This window comes from Columba livia, chromosome 5 (genome assembly GCF_036013475.1).
Source record: "Columba livia isolate bColLiv1 breed racing homer chromosome 5, bColLiv1.pat.W.v2, whole genome shotgun sequence".
Classification (NCBI taxonomy): Eukaryota; Metazoa; Chordata; class Aves; order Columbiformes; family Columbidae; genus Columba; species Columba livia.
Window position 1 is genome coordinate 45,776,157 of NC_088606.1, and position 16,109 is coordinate 45,792,265.

Below are 16,109 nucleotides of genomic sequence, written 5' to 3' on the forward strand. Positions count from 1 at the left end.
AAAGCAGCTGAGACTTGAAACAGTGGTTTAAAAATACATGTAGTAATTGCAGCTTCTGATTTTTCTATTTTCTTTTTTTTTTTTTTTTTTTTTTTTACCTGAATGTATGTTAAGTTAAAGGTCATGAAGAGATTAAAGGTCATGAAGAGATTTATGACCAACTAAAAAAAGTCCAATTAAAATCTCCTCGCTGCTTAGAAAAGAAAAATCTTCTAGGGAACTGAAATGTAATAATGTAATACTGCTTTTTTTTTTCTTTTTTTTTCTCTCAGTGCTTCTTTAGTATAGTATAAATCAATCCAAGGTACTTATTTTTAGTTTAGTAACTTTCATTTGGTTTCTTAAATGGTGATGTAGTATTTAAGTCATACTTCAACAATCCAGTTGTTTTTTGTAAGAGCTCAATGCTGTGTGAGTAAAATCCAGATAAGCCATTTGACTAATTGTTATTGATAAGAGATGTACCACACCCTTTAATTATTGTAAATCATCTCTCTGCAGAGGGGAAGAGAGATTAGAGGCACTGAATTAGAGTAAATTTTTAGGCAAAATGCTGGAATCTGATGCTAAGTCTGTGTTGGAACTAAAAATAAATGAGATTGAAAACTGCTCAATTTGCCAAAGAAGTTAGTTAAAACAAAAAACAGGCTGCCACTGTATGACATTCCTATCATTATTTTATGGCAGTTAATAACTAAATATAACACTTAGTGTACTTTTCAAACTCTGAGCTTGTGTTGCTCCCTAGACTATGACTTAGTTTTAACATATAAAGAACATGAAGAATCTGTTTGCTGTACTTAATGCTGTTGTACTTTCTCTTTGGAGAAGAGAGGTTCATGGCAAAATAATTACTACTGCTATTGATAGGCCTCTTTCACCAGGAATGAATAGACACTGACCCTATACTTTCTACAAATGCTCAGCACAGTAGAAATCTGTTTACTGTTTGTCTCAAATGTGAACTTTGCAAACATTTTGGGAGTTTGCCAATAATTAATTCCACCACTCTTTGCTCTGATAATATATCCTCTTCCTTGTCTTCTTTCCCACTTTCTTTTCCTGATTGTCTTCTGAAAATCTTTGTGGTTATTAGTAGGCTTCACAACTCCCAGAATAAAGGCTCATTGGAAGTGACCATAGTGCTCTTAGTATCTATTATACAGTTCAGCTCTTAATATGTCTCAGTCAAACAGTGGCAGTGCGTGCTGGTCTTCCACAGGAAAAGCTGCCACTGCCCTCTAACAGAGGCACAAGGAACCAGCATGCTCTGCTTCACAGTCCCTGCAGTTCCTAGGCCAGTGTATAAATTTACACCACCCATTGACTGATGGCTTTAAGTTAAGATTGGGCTGAGGGAAGTGGTGGCTGAGAAACTGCTATGTATTTTCTTTTGATGATTGCTACTAGGGTGTTCATCGGAGTAGTGTAGACATCTGGCAGGAGTAACTCCTCAAACTTCATCAGCCCCAGGTGCCTGTTTGTACCTGGCAACACCCTTAGACTGTCTGTATGAGCCTCTCAGATCATCTTTTACTCCTGCTATGGTCTTTCTAATAGCTTTCCCTGTGTGGAAATTGTAGCCTTAAACATGACTTTTCCTTAATAAAGTTGCTGAAAATTAAGATGACAAATAATGTATGGATTTGGGGTTCACAAAATCAAAACAGGTTAACATAATACAAACTAAGTGAAACACTACAAAAGTCCTTGAGGGACTTTGGAGGTTTTGTGTGTTTGCATGTGTGCTGGGTCAGTATATTTTCTGCTATATTGCTGAACAATAAGCTCGTGTGCTTAACTTGTGCTGAATTTCAGAAGTTGTTTTCAGAGTTATGATATTAACTGACAGGTCATCAAGTTCAGCTGAGTTAGGTGAGGGGCAGGGTGAGATGCAGTTGAAGCAATGTTTGGGTTTTTGTTTTAGTTTTTTTTTTTAGTATTGTTTTAACAACTGCCTTTCTTTTAAGCATCATGTGGGGATATGAACAAAGATGCTTGTAAGACTATAGTAGGGGAGTGATGGTAAGTTTTGTCCAAAGTGGTACAAGTGCTGCCTCCTGGGAGTGGAGGGTGGAAACAAAATTACCATCAAAAAACTAGGAACTCTTGGAAGTGTAAAGGATTTTTTTTCCTTTTGATTAACATGAAAATAATTAGCAGGTGGTATCCTTTTAACACAGAGGTAAGGACAAATGAGGTAGGACAGAGGTCCTTGACTGCACTTTTGGAATTACAGTGCATTTGGAAGATGCCATTAGCAATAACTGATTCTTACACAACACTTCATCTATTTTTTTTTTTTTTAATTTTTTTTTATTCCCTTTTTCTTTAACCCATAATCTGTGTCATGGAAATGAGAATGCAAGTCAGTTTAAATTTTTTTTGTCATTGTTCCAGTCCCATGGATTGTAAATGTTAGTTGTGTGAGTTAGCTGAACTACTATATCTTCCGTATAACCTTTATTTATGTACTCAAGAGATTCTGACTGCACTAAGGAAAACGACTTTGAAGTAGTGGAAAAGGCTGTCCACAGTAGACTTTGGTCTAGACATGAGGTCTTACGAAAGCTTAGATGGCCAGTCAGGAATATAAATGCTATGTCACTGATAAAGTTAATTTCTGAGAGGAGCTAAATTACTCATGCCACAGTCCTGGAAAGTAGAATGTGAGCCGTCAGCTTCATCAGCACATATTCTGTGATTATGTGTTCTTAAAACAAAGTGTCAATGTCATGCTATAAGCTTGTGGTATGCCTGTGACATTTTGGACACAGGATGAGGTGGAAAAGGTTTGTGACAAGAGTGTTCCTGTGAATAGAGCAAAGTCAATATGAAGGACAGTTAAACACATTGGGGCTTCTCAGCATGAAGAAATTAGTCCAGACAGGGTGTGACAGAAGACTACCAAGCTATGAATGGTGTACCCAAATGTGCAGAGCATTCCTGTCTCTGACCTTGCAACTCTTTATCAAACAGACAATTAAAGGATAAAATAGTGTACTTGGGAAAGAACACTATTTTTTTCCCCTCAGCCTTATGCTTGTCTGTGACAGTGACCAACAAATGCAAAAGTTTGGCTAGATGGACCTCCAGTCCAAGCTACTATGGCTGGCCATGTTCTATGTGCATAGGCTCGGTTATGTTTGTGGATGAATGACAATGATATTTTCTTGTCATATGGAGCTTGAATAGAAACACTATAGGTGTCATGCAGTATTGGGAATAGGACAGGTTATAGAAAAGAGAAATAATTGCAGCAAGTAAGAAAAAAAAAAAACAACAACACACAGTTACAATTTATAATGTCTCCTGTTAGTTCTGTGGACTTTCATATAAATAAATCATTTGAGATTTAAATTATAATGCAAGTTAAGCTGAAAAAGTGAACAAAATCCCAAGTGGCTACATGTAATTAGTGGAACAGGGCTGGTCTTACATCTTCTGAAACAGTTCCCTGCAGTGCCCTATATTTTTCTTTCTAGATACCATGGACATCCAGCCTTTTTGTGCTGTGTGGTCTTGCTAAGTTCACTGGTTGTCAGGACTGCAGGGTTTACTTGCCAGTAAAAGGTTTTTACTTGATGTTAGTATTAAATATTGTGGCAACGTTGCTTATGGACGGTGCTGTATGAGATTGCAGTCTTCTGTAATAAAATAACAGTAATAGTGCCATGGTCAGTGCATTCAGGCTTCCTTGCCACATAACTTCAACAATACATAGAAAATCTATTTTGTCTGTTGGACTGAGAACTCTAAACTCATTTCACAAGTGAAAGACTTCAGCAGAACAATTCTCAGTACAGGAATTTGAAACACCTTCAAAAATGCAGTGATGGATGTCTGCCTCAGTCGACTTTCTAAATTTTTCTTTTCTTGCCAGAAATCCTTTTTCTAAAAATATTTACTTGACTCTGCACATCGCTGTCTAATCTAGAGATGGATAATATAATGCTGATTTTAAAAGCCTGACTGGTACAGGCTATAAGAATGGCTTCTAAAATAGTGCTAAAATAAGTAGCTTTGTAACAAATTTACTAACCTAAGGTACTCTTCCATGTATAGTGGTTCCTGCCACCCCCTCCCCCTCCAGCCTCCCCCTGTAACCACTACGGGTGTCCTAATCTTCTACACCATTTAGTACCCTCCTCTTATCCTAAGTAAAATACAATTGCTGGCTCCGATATTCATTAAGCGATAATCCAGATTAATTCAGTCTGTGATGTAGAAACAGGTCCTATTTCAGCTGCAAAGAAATCAAGATCGCCCCATGGAAAATGCACATACACGCACGTACACACATGCACACACAGTATGTAGAACGCCTTAAAGAAACTGTAGCTAACCACCTTATTAGTATTCCTCCCTCCTCTGTGTTTCACTTGCAGCAACAGAGGGCTGAGCAAAATGCAGTAGAACAGGGACAGAGACAGAGCTGGCAATCATCTCCGTGCAGGCTGCTGAATGTAGGGGGTGGGGGGGGATGCAGCAAAGCGAGATTAATAACCTTGCCATAATCCTGTGCACCCTGGAAGGAGATACCTCTGGTGACTGAGCTGTTCTTGTCTTGATTAATTGGACTGAGTGAATGAGTGGCTGGCAATCCACCTGGTTTGGAGGCGACCCCCTGGTTTTGCTGCTCTCTGAATCCTCTACCCATCAGGGAAGGTAACAGTGAGACATACCATCTGCAGCACACACAGCAGCTATTGGAGGCTACTACTGACAGTTTGCACTACAGGTTTTTTTTTTTTTTTTTTTTTTTTTTTGTGAGCAAGAAGCCAGGTATATTGTACAGTAGGATATTTCTCTGCTAAGCTACTGAATTTCACAATCTGGTCCTTCAGCAACCCCCTGTGCTTCCTTTTCCAATTGCCTTTGAGTTCTGGGCTTACTTTTGGCACAGTCTCCTGGACGCATTTTGCTGGGGATGAAAGAGCAGTAAATGGAACCTCTGAAAACTAATTGTTTTGCTTCTGTGTGACTTGAGAAAGAGAAAAGCTAAAAGAATCAAATATAGCTGGAGGAATTCAAATTTATTTCTGAGAAGTTCATAGAGGGACCGTAAAAAAGGTAAGTCAGGGGCTTGTCTGCCTCTTCTGTTTCCTTGTTTCCTGCTTCCTTGTTTGAGCTGGGGAAAAAGCTAAAACATGAGCACTGGGTGCATATGGAGTGTGGTGTTTTAAAGTCTGAGCTTGTAATTTGTATCCCCTTTTAACTTCCTTTCCTGTTTGGTGTTTTGTGGTGGTGTGTATTGTGCTTGTGGGATTGTTTTTGTGTGTGTGTGTGTGTGGTTTTTTTTTATTTTGATTTTTATTATTCTCCCCCTGCCATATGCACTATAGAAATGCTTGCAAAACAATGATCTATAGTGCTGCAAAATGTTAGTTAAATAGCACTGGAAAGCTCCTTTCATTTCAAAGGTATTAGAATTTCTAGGGAGATAATTCCTTTTAGTAAAACAGGTAAGATATTTACAAAGTGTATAGAATGGGCAAGAAATATAGCATATACAGTATCTCCAATAGAAGTCTCCATATTTTCATAAATATTGTCTAGTTCTTTTTCTCTGCATTTCTGTCAGCTCTGAAGTGATGAATATGTAAGTAAAAAGATGTTTCTGCTGCTGTTAGCAGTAGAAGGTAACAGAATGGAAATTGAGTATTTGTGCATCACTTATGTGAAGTTCATATGTTTACTTCTCATTAACCTTTTGAATGCTGCTGCTTTCTTTTTTTTTCGGCTACAGAATTTAAGATATATGTGGGGCCAAACAGTAGGAACTCATATGGAATGGAATGCCAATCACAAATGAGTTCTGGTGGGCCCTTAATTTTTGGGTTGGGGTGGTATCAAGTTCTGAGATCACCAGAGTAAATGTCTCATCCAGCATGGTTCATGGCACTCCAGTATTTCTGGAGATTTATCAATTACAGGGCTGTGGTGTTACTCAGTGTATAAACCTGGCACTTATCCTTCCTCCTGCACCTCCCCCCCAATGCAGTTTCTGCAGGAACAGTATGACTGTTGTAGCCTTTCCCATCTTTCCATTAAGTAATAGGAATAAAATACCATTGCATTGCAATAGAATCAGAGCTCCTGTAGTTAGGCTTTTTTTTTTTTTATTGCTGCACTGATAGTACTTAGCATTCCCAAGGAGGTGAGAAAACCATCTGTAAATACATTTCAAAGATGCTTGGTTCTCCAAATGGAATTGCTAGGTACTCACTCCTTCTCAATTATATGAATATGAATGACTAATGTTGAAGGATATGGTATCTATTTGAAAGACTGCGTAGCTGGTTATTTAATGTAAAAAGACATGGATTAAAATACAGTTCTACTGAATAATCAGATGTTGAGGGGCTTATATTTGTATGTAGATATGTAATGTAGGTAAAGGGCACTTACATAAGATTTATAAATACAAGGACATATCAAATAGGATTGACCTTTGATCCATTTGGTACAAAGAAGTGTAATGACCATTCTTGTAATAGATCCTGTGTTGTAAAGCTAAAAACCTAATGAAAAGGCTCTGCTTCAGAGTAATCGAATCACTTTACGTTATTGCATCCTGTCAGTCAGTTCCTCTATTTCCCACTGGTTTTGGATAATAGTTTTAAAGAGGGATTAAGGAAAAAAGAAAAACTGGTTATAGGTGTGTTTCCCCTCATTTTCTGCAAGTGGTGCTCTATGTTGCATGTGCCTTTTTATGATTATGACAAACAAATATCTTTCTGGGCAGGAAGCAGTTTGCTGTAGTTTTCCTCATTGTACTTTCATCAAACCCCATCACATGTAGCACACGCATCTATTTCACCAGGCAATGTGCTATGCTCTCTTTCAACTATGGGCAATAGTCTGTGTGAAAAAAGGGTAATAAATAAATAAATGAATAAATACCAAAACAAACAACAAAAAAACAAGGGTGTCTGGGGAGAAATGACAGCTCATGATTTTTGGAGCTTTACCCTGATTTTAGAATTGAAGTATATAACAAGACCATCAAAGCAGAGACACTGAATGGATGAAAGCAGGGGGGAAATGTTCTGCCTGGAGATGAAAAGACTTTAATGTCCTGGGAAAAAATACAACATGTTTGCTCCACAAGTATTTCTCTGTATTCTGATATGTAGGATATAATTTTGTAGTATTGCATGCCCTAAACTGTGTGGGAGGGTAGTCACTTGTGTGCTGGAAAAGATGTTACTTCTCTCTTGGTATCCAGATGTTATTAATCATCTATCTCTGTTGATCATCAGCCCTACAGAAGTGAGACTTGTGTGGATATATATATATATATATATTTTTTTTTTTTTAATGCAGTATTGTCTCCCTATGTACTGAAGTCTAAAGCAAATGGTGGTTATTTTACATTTCAACAGATTCACTGAAGGTAAAACCTTGTGGTTCTTCCCCCCCAGCCCAACTGAACTATATTTGTCATTTTAGTAGATTTTGATATGAGCTTTTACTGGATTTCAATTCGGACTTCCTAATTGTACTATCATATTTGCCATTTTTTTTGTTTTGATTATATGTCTTATACACAATATTGTATATAGCATAACATTTCATGTTATCAGTTTTGTTTTCTAATGCCATTCCTCTTCTTGTGGCAAGAATGGAAATGGATAATGCTCAGTGCTAGCAGATTTTATGTGGGAACAGGCATTAGCACCAGTTGGACTCTGTGTGTGTGTGTGTTGGTTGCGTGCTTTTTTTTTTTTTCCCTAATGTTCAGTGAGAAAAAAACGTGAAAAGAATTACAAGTGTTTCATTTTAGTGACCCTTCCATGTTAATTGCATTTCATAGTATAATGCCCCGTATGCATTCAGGCTAACCGAATGTGGAAAATGCTGTCTTCTCTACTGTTTGGGTGCTTGTATGAGCTCAATCCACTATGCATTGTACATCTTGCTGACATCCGAAGGGGAGCCTGCAAGGGTCTTGCAGTGAATGTATCATAAGTAAAATCTCGCAGCAGGAACATGGGTACAATGAGATTCTCATGAGCTGAATTATCTAAATGTTGTTTTAAGGATAAGGGGAAGATAAAACTGAAATTTCTTTTTAACTTAGTTCCAGTTACTTGAGCAGCTTCCTTTTCTCATTGCTGAAGTCAGCCAACCAGTCACTAAGCTTCTCCAGCACATGTGTAAAGTACTCTAAGTCTTAGAAACATTAATTCCTCCTTCCTTCTGAAACAAGCTGGGCTGACAACCAGTAAGTCAATCTTTGAGCTCTGCAGCAGCATGCAAGCAAGGGGAGGATGGGAGGGAGATGTACCAGCAATTCCAGGACTTGAACCAAATGCAAAAGCTCTGTGGGATGGTAGAACATGTCACTTTGATTGCTGACTCATCGTGTTGGTCTGCAATATCATCTTGCACTAATGTGATGACATTGGGCTGAGCTTTGAAATAAGGAGCCAGAAAAAAGTATTTTATCAATAAACACACACATTTATGAATGTGTACTTCTCTAATGACAAATGGTATGGTTGCTGGAAATACCTACAGGTAGAATTAATGTTCTTAAATCTCTTACTTTAAGATAATTAATAGTAAATAAAATTGATTGCTTTTAGCCAATTGAGGGGAAAAAAAAGTTACAAATATATTCTTTCAGTTGACAAGTTAGTTGACTGCAGAAAATAACTTTTTTTTTTTTTTTTTTTTACCCTTATTGCTCTCCTTCCCATTTGTTTTCATTCCATGTCAAAGGATAAGGTTTGGAATGAAGGAAACTCAGAACCCAAATGAATACTTCCTGGGCTGGCAAACAAACAAGTTAGATAAAACTCTTAAATAGATTATTAAAGCAAATGAATTTTCTGCTTTCAGTATTCCTAGTTGAGTTGGCAGTGTGAAAATGAAGTTTGTTTGGGAGACTGTGTAATTTCTTAGCTTTTCAAAAGGACACTTATTGAGGCTGTTTAGGGAAGACAACGGTTGTGGTGCTACCTGTTCTTTGGCCTTCCACAGACTGAGGTAGGCAAGAAAGCATCCTTTAGTAGTAAGAGTTCCTTATGTTTTCATGAAATTAGTGTAAAAGATTGTGTATTTTTGTTGAGCTGTATAACAAAAATAATGAGAAAATATTGACTTAGATACTGTAGATTTCAGGACTGGTCCAAAAGGGTAGTGTTGAGAGCATGGTATGCATACACAGGTATTTGCTTCTAGAGGCTACTACTGTTCAGGTTGGTAAGATGGTGATGGTTATGTTCTCAAAGTTGAGATTCAAATGCCCAAGTGGCATGCTGAATTTTTTACAGCTAATTCATATTGCTGAGGAGGAAACTTACTGTTTCTGGATTCTCAAAATCTTCAAGACTTTGCTGTGTGAGAGCTCTTGCTGCCAAACTTAGAGTGGTTACGTAAGTTAGAAGGGTGGTATGGTGTTGGGCAGAGATTTCTTCAGAAACTGGAAACTTTATTTTTCAGAACATATACCACAGAGGCAGAGTTGTAACAAGGAATCTAGGTCTCTTCCTGATGTAAATTGAAGACACTTTTTGTAATGACAACAGTTATATTGTAATTTGCCAAAGTTTCTTTACTGAACTGGTCATCAATGGTAGGTATTTTGTTCGTACATTGTGCATTCCATAGGCTAGCAGAATCATCAGTGTAAAATAAAAACATGCTAAAATGAGGCTCATAACTGCAAATATAAAAGGCCTCTTTTTTGATGTAGCTTTGAGCTTGCAACCCATGGCAGGAAGATTTTCCATGAGGCCCATTATTTTAACCTTTTTGATAATCTAAGATGTTGTTTTGGTAGGTTAAACTTATGTTAAGTGCTCATGAAATCCAGCACGTACTGGTAATTAGAGAATGTCAGTTCCACTCCTGTTCATCCTGTTTACAAGGGTAAGAACAGGTTTATATCCTTCTCTGTTTAATTCTTCTGAAGTAGCTGAATTGGTATCAGGTAAAGATACAGACAAGTGAGGTGGAAGGCCAGTAATTTTTTTTTTTTCCCAAATATTTGCCTAATTTGATTTAACTCCATGTGGGAGCAAGACAGTCCTCTCCATTCTATTGTTTAGTCATAGGAGAAAATCTTACCAGTACATGGGGTTATCAAGCAGTGGGCATATTTTCCATATAATCTTGGGTTTCTTTTTCTACTTTGTCTACTAGTAAATAATCTTTGCTGTCTTTTCTGCTGTCCCAGAAAGAAATTTACAAATGAGAAAGAAAAGCAACACTTAACAGTACATATCTTATCAAGCAACTAAAGACATCATTTGGGTAATATTAAGTACAGCTAGGGATGGCACTTCTTGGTGATTTCTTCCCCTCCCCTTTACTGTTCATCCGTTAAGCATTGTTGAAAGCATCATGGAGCTATTCTAGTTGAAGGGACAAAGAGAAGGTGAATGTTCTGAGATAAGGATTTCTACAGATGCTCTCACATTTATGCTGCTTTTGTTTCAATCTATTTTTATTTATACGCTTTTTTTTCTGGAGCTGCTCACTATAATAACTGTGCTTTTCATGTAAACCTATAAATCTTCACTGTACCCCCAGTTATTTCAGGAATAAAATGAGGTGCTTTGAAGCTGAATGACCTGCCTACCATTTACTTAAAACCTGCAAAAGTTGCCATCTTGTGGAAAGCAGAAGATTCAATAGTGAAAACTGGAGAGAAGAGTGGAATGGGTGCACTTAAAGTAGGAAGGAAAAACAGTGCAGAGATTACCCCCAAGGCAGAAGTAGTTTCATATTCTTGTAAGGATACAAGCAGGGATTGCGTTGTGTAGACTGCATATGGAAGAAAAATTTACTCTTCCATGCATTGAACGTGTGTTCTAGCAGTTTGAGTGATGGAAAATGGGTTGTAGAATGTTCTTTTATGCATCTCAAGCATATGCTTCAGAAATTCCACTTAGGTCTCAAGTCTGTTTTCTTTATTTTGAACAAGGGTAGACAGAACAAGTCTAATAACAGGAGTGGCATTATCAAAATTTCATAAGGGATTTGAATCTGTCTTGAAAAAGCTTTGAAAACTTAAGCCTTGGACTTTGATAGGAAATTTGAGCTACAGTTCCTTAAGTAAAGGAATATATCTTGAGTAAGAATAAATATCAAGTAAGAACATATCTTCCAGGGAATACTGCCTCACCAAAGACTCTTCAATTATTGTATTGCAATGGGCTCGTAAATTAAATTAAAGTCATGTCTTCTTATCTGTTTGGCTATGCAATCCTTCCTCTCAGGTGGAAGGGGAACCTAGTTCTGAGAACAAATGAGATGAGAGACATAGTTTAGACCACCTTTGGGCAAAACAAGTGTGTGAACTGGAGAAGGATGCAGGCCCTGGAAAACAAGATGCTTTGTGGGGTTAGAAGTTTATACGGATGTGTGCTAAACTTGAATTTATATAGGAAAGTTAGGAGAATTATGGGAGTGGTGGATTCATGATGGTTAACATTTGGATCAGCTGAATTCAGGAAGACTGAAGGAAACTGAGGCATTGTAGAAGATGTAATTTAATATGTAGGTATGCAAGACCCTAAGTATCCAGAGATGACATTGAAATAAAATTACCAATGCATTGAAAATTTTTATCATAAAGGAAGTATGAAGTAGTTTAACTGAATGTGTAGGTATTTTAATTAATTTATGGAAAACCAAGTATTATGATTTGTGGAGTTTGCAAGCTAAACCTTTGGATATTTGACTGTGTTTCAATTTTTATGTAATCACCCACATGACTTCCAGCTTTGAAGATTTTTAGTGACTAAAAAAAAATTGTGACTGGCTTTATATTATTGACTCTAGAATATGCAAAGGAATTGGTCTGAGTTAATGTATGGCTGGATTAATGTAACCTGGTTGTCAGGCAGTAAATCCTATGCATTTTCTTTCTCTGCTTCATGTTTCGTGTCACACCTGATCCACATGGGTGTTTTGCCTCTGAAATCTCAGTGGATGCTTGTAGTGCAGTGGGCTGTGTAGCAGCACTGTTCAGAGGCACTTCTTGTTTTCCTGTGACCTGCAGTAGAGTGTCTGGAGAACAAAGTGGCCTCAGGGGAGCGAGGAATTCCCCTAGTCCTTCTTGACTCTGTCCTGCCCTGCTACTACCGTGTGATTTCACTAAGTAGTAAGAGAGAGACAGCAGAGCCTGACTTGTTAGCTTTCCTTTTCCTCCTCTGTCATTGATATTCAAGGCTTGCTGCCGTAACCTGATGCCCTCCTTTTACAGAAGTCACAACCCGTTCAAACCACAAAAGAGCCCTTCAAACTGGGATTCCCTTGACAATCAGCTTTATAGTTTAAGCAGCTTTAGGCAATACTGAAAACAGTAACACTTGAGAGAGGTAACTAGGAGATTTCTTTTATTATAAATACTTGGCTTGGGAATGTGTGCTTAAGGGTCTTAAGCTGCCTAAAAGAGTCTCTTAATCTGCCTTAGTTCTTATTATATTCTTTTTCTGAAGTAGGTGGAGATGCAAGATCTTTCTTTTCACTTAGATGAATAGAGAAGTTCCACACCTGTCTCCAGATATTTCAACACTGTTCTGTAGTATGTTGGATTGGGATACCACTTTCTAATAAATTAATTGTCAAAAGTTGGGGACTGCTGCTTTAGATTTGTCCTATTTTGAGAGAGATGCATCTCAGCATTTCTAGCTGCATGTAAATATTTTTCCTCTCAAGGGCTATATTTGCAACCAGGCCAGTGTGTTAATTGTGCTGTTTTCCTGAAAGGGAAGTGTTAGATTAGAAGTTTAGAAAGAGAGGCTGGAACTTCCTTGATCCCTTAAGTTCCTTTTCGTGAAGAGTTGTGTGAAACCTTTCAAGAGTATTAGCTTTAAGTCTATTTATGAAGCACCTCATTTAACATAAGGAATGTGCATGTTCTACTAGGCATGTTTACAGAAAGTAGAAAGAGAGGGAGAATTTAGTAACAGCTCTGTCCAAAATAGTTATTTTTTAAATCAAAGCTTTACCATGAATCATGAGTGTTTCAATTATTATTCCATCCGGAACGTAATGGAAGCTTTTGAGATCTAGTAGTGGAAAACCTAATTTATTTCATCATTTCTGATCTGTCTGTGACATAAACCTGTCTCATTGGCTAGGGATGAGCCAGTTTGAAACCTTCCTGGTGTTGTCAGCAGGAAATACACTTCCTCACCACAACCTTTCTCTGTATGCTGCTGGATATGGGGAGGGAAACTTCAGGAGCAAAATGTTATCAAGTGATGATCATGAGGATGCAAATGAAACAGAAATGGGTAAAGCTACTACACTGACATTTGCAAACATTTACTTTGCCAGTGGGAGTGAGTTTCATATTATATTGAGAGAAGAGAATGTGCATTTTGGAAAGTGATGATTTCTATAAACCTATGAATATTTGAAAAAAAAAAACCACATATTTCTAAATGTAACATAAGTAATTATTTCATAAGCTAATTTTGTCTCAGTTAAATGTCTTTTGTACAATGAGAGTGCCCTCCTTTTTATCAGAAACCATGCCTGAGCTTTTAACACTTAAATTATTTTACTTCTGAATGTTGCTGATAGTTGTCTCTTTCCATGCTGTTTAACTGTAATTGGTGTATTAGAAGGCTGCTTTCATGATCTTGTCCAGGCCCTCAGGCAATGGAAATGAGTAGGTAGTTCCAATAAGGATGTCAGTTTATGAGAATAAGCATTTGGCCTCCAGTTGTTGTTCTACAAATTATTGTCTAAATAGTACTTTTCAAATGTAGGTGCACTTCTGCAATCATTTCAGGCTTAGGCATGTTTAATTATTTAGGCCTAGCATAAGCACTACAAGAAGCAGTGGAGGAAAGGTCACTAGAGGAAGAAGAGCATGTCTTCCACAAAAGGCCCTGATGTTGCATTTGATTTTAATAGGATAACACAGACATTAGAAAGCATTAAGAATTTAAAATTACAAGAAGTTTTATACCTTTGTTAGTAAGGGGACTGGAAATGGCCCTCTGTTAGTATAATACTCTGCTTGAATTTTTAGTATTAAAGGGAAAGGAAATGCTTTAATTGTTTCGGTTTCCAAAACAAAAAATAAATAAGCTCCTACTTTTTAAGGAAACTGTTTTGTTAGGAGGTAATACCTCTTAAACAGCTAATACATTTGAAAAAAAAAAAACAACAAAAAGCTATCAATAGTTACACTAAAAATGTTTTGTGCAAGACTAGTAGTGTAAAACTATGATGCTTTTTTAAAAAAAATCCTATCCTAAGGTCTTCTACTTGATTTCTGTTTTACTTATTTATTTTTAATAGAGTACTTAATTTGACTTTTATGACTTGAGGTTAATATTGAGAAGGAGTTGATGTGGGGGTGATATGAAAGTAATGTTTTTTGCCCTTGCTTTTGCCCCATATTGGAAGTCTTTGTTGAATTCCATTGTTTATAGAATCATAGAGTAGTTTGGGTTACGAGGGACCTTAAAGATCATCTGGTTCCAACCTCTCTGTCATGGGCCAGGACACCTTCCACTACACCAGGCTGCTCAAAGCCCCATCCAATCTGGCCTTGAATACTTCCAGGGATAGGCCATCCACAGCTTCTCTGAGCAAACAGTTCCAGTGTCTCATCACCCTCATGGCGAAGAATTTCTGCCTTGTATCTAACTTAAGTCTGCCCTCTTTCAGTTTAAAACCATTACCCCTCGTCTTATCCTTACATGCCCTTGTAAAAAGTCTGTTTCCAGCCTTCTTTTGGGTAGTGAATGGCTGCTATAAGGTTTCTTTAGTGTCTTCTCCAGGTTGAACAACCCCAACTCTCTCAGCCATCCTCACAGGAGAGGTGCTTCAGGCCTCTGATCATCTTTATGGCCTTCCTCTGGACTTGCTTCAACAGTTCCATGTACTTTTTATGTTGGGAGCCCCAGAGCTGAATGCAGTACTCCAGGTGGGGTCTCATGAGAGCAGAGTAGAGGGGGAGAATTACCTCCCTCAAACTGCTGGTCAAGCTGCTTCTGATGAAGTTCAGGATATGGTTGGCTTCTTTGCTGCAAGCACACATTGCTGGCTCATGTTGAACTTCTCATCCACCAACACTCCCAAGTCCTTCTCTTCAGGGCTGCTTTCAGTCCATTGTCTGCCTGCCTGTATTTGTGCTTGGGATTGTCCCAAGCCATGTGCGGGACGTTGCATTTGGCTATGTTGAACTTCATGAGGTTCACAAAGGCCCACCTCTCAAGCCTGCCAAGGCTTTTGACACTGTCTCTCACATCCTCATAGGTAAACTCAGGAAGTGTGTGATGGATGAGTGCATGGTGAGATGGATGGAGAACTGGCTGAATGGCAGAGCTCAGAGGGTTGTGATCAATGGTGTTGAGTCTAGTTGGAGGTCTGTAGTTAGTGGTGTTCCCCAGGTGTCAGTAGTGGGTCTAGTCTTGTTCAGCCTGTTCACCAACGATCTGGATGAAGAGACTGAATGTACCCTCGGCAAATTTACTGATCATACAGACTGGGAGGAATGGTTGACATACCAGAAGGCTGTGCTGCCATTCAGTGAGATCTGGACAGGCTGGAGGACTGGGCAGAGAAGATGATGATGAAATTAAAAAAAGGCAAGTGGAGTGTCCTGCACCTCAATAGGAATAACCCCATGCACAAGTACAGGTTAGGGGTGGACCTCCTGGAAAGCAGCATTGCAGAGAAGGATGTGGGAGTCCTGGCGGACAACAGGTTGACCATGAGCCAGCAATGTGCCCTTGTGGCCAAGAAGGCCAATGGTATTCTGGGGTGCATTAGGAAAAGTGTGACCAGCAGGTCAAGCGAGGTTATTCTCCCCCTCTACTCTGCCCTGGTGAGGCCACATGTGGAGTACTGCGTCCAGTTCTGGGCTCCCCAGTTTAAAAAGGACAAGGAATTACTGGAGGGAGTCCACTGGAGTGTTATGAAGATCTTTAGGGGTCTGGAGCATCTTATGAGGAAAGGCTGAGACAGCTGGGTCTGTTCAGCCTGGAGAAGAGAAGGCTGAGAGGGGATCTTATTTATAAATATCTCAAGGGTAAATGTCAAGAGGATGGGACCAGACTCTTTTCAGTGGTGCCCAACGATAGGATGAGGGGTAACAGGCATAGACTGAAGCATAGGAGGTTCCA

General features: G+C 38.4%; 1 protein-coding gene across 33 annotated transcripts in view; it reads left to right on the forward strand.

The window, feature by feature from the left end:
• The first annotated feature begins 294 nt into the window (after positions 1-294).
• The window catches only part of LRRC4C (leucine rich repeat containing 4C), a 611,011-nt gene continuing 595,196 nt past the window's right edge, over positions 295-16,109 (forward strand). For 30 of the 33 annotated variants that reach the window (XM_065064799.1, XM_065064798.1, XM_065064803.1 and 27 more), the window contains exon 1: positions 4,405-5,073. The gene's annotated coding sequence lies outside the window, so the exon portion shown is untranslated. Of the gene's footprint in view, positions 5,074-16,109 lie in introns of all 33 variants that reach the window. The other 3 variants (XR_010473035.1, XR_010473034.1, XR_010473033.1) reach the window with 3 other exon arrangements.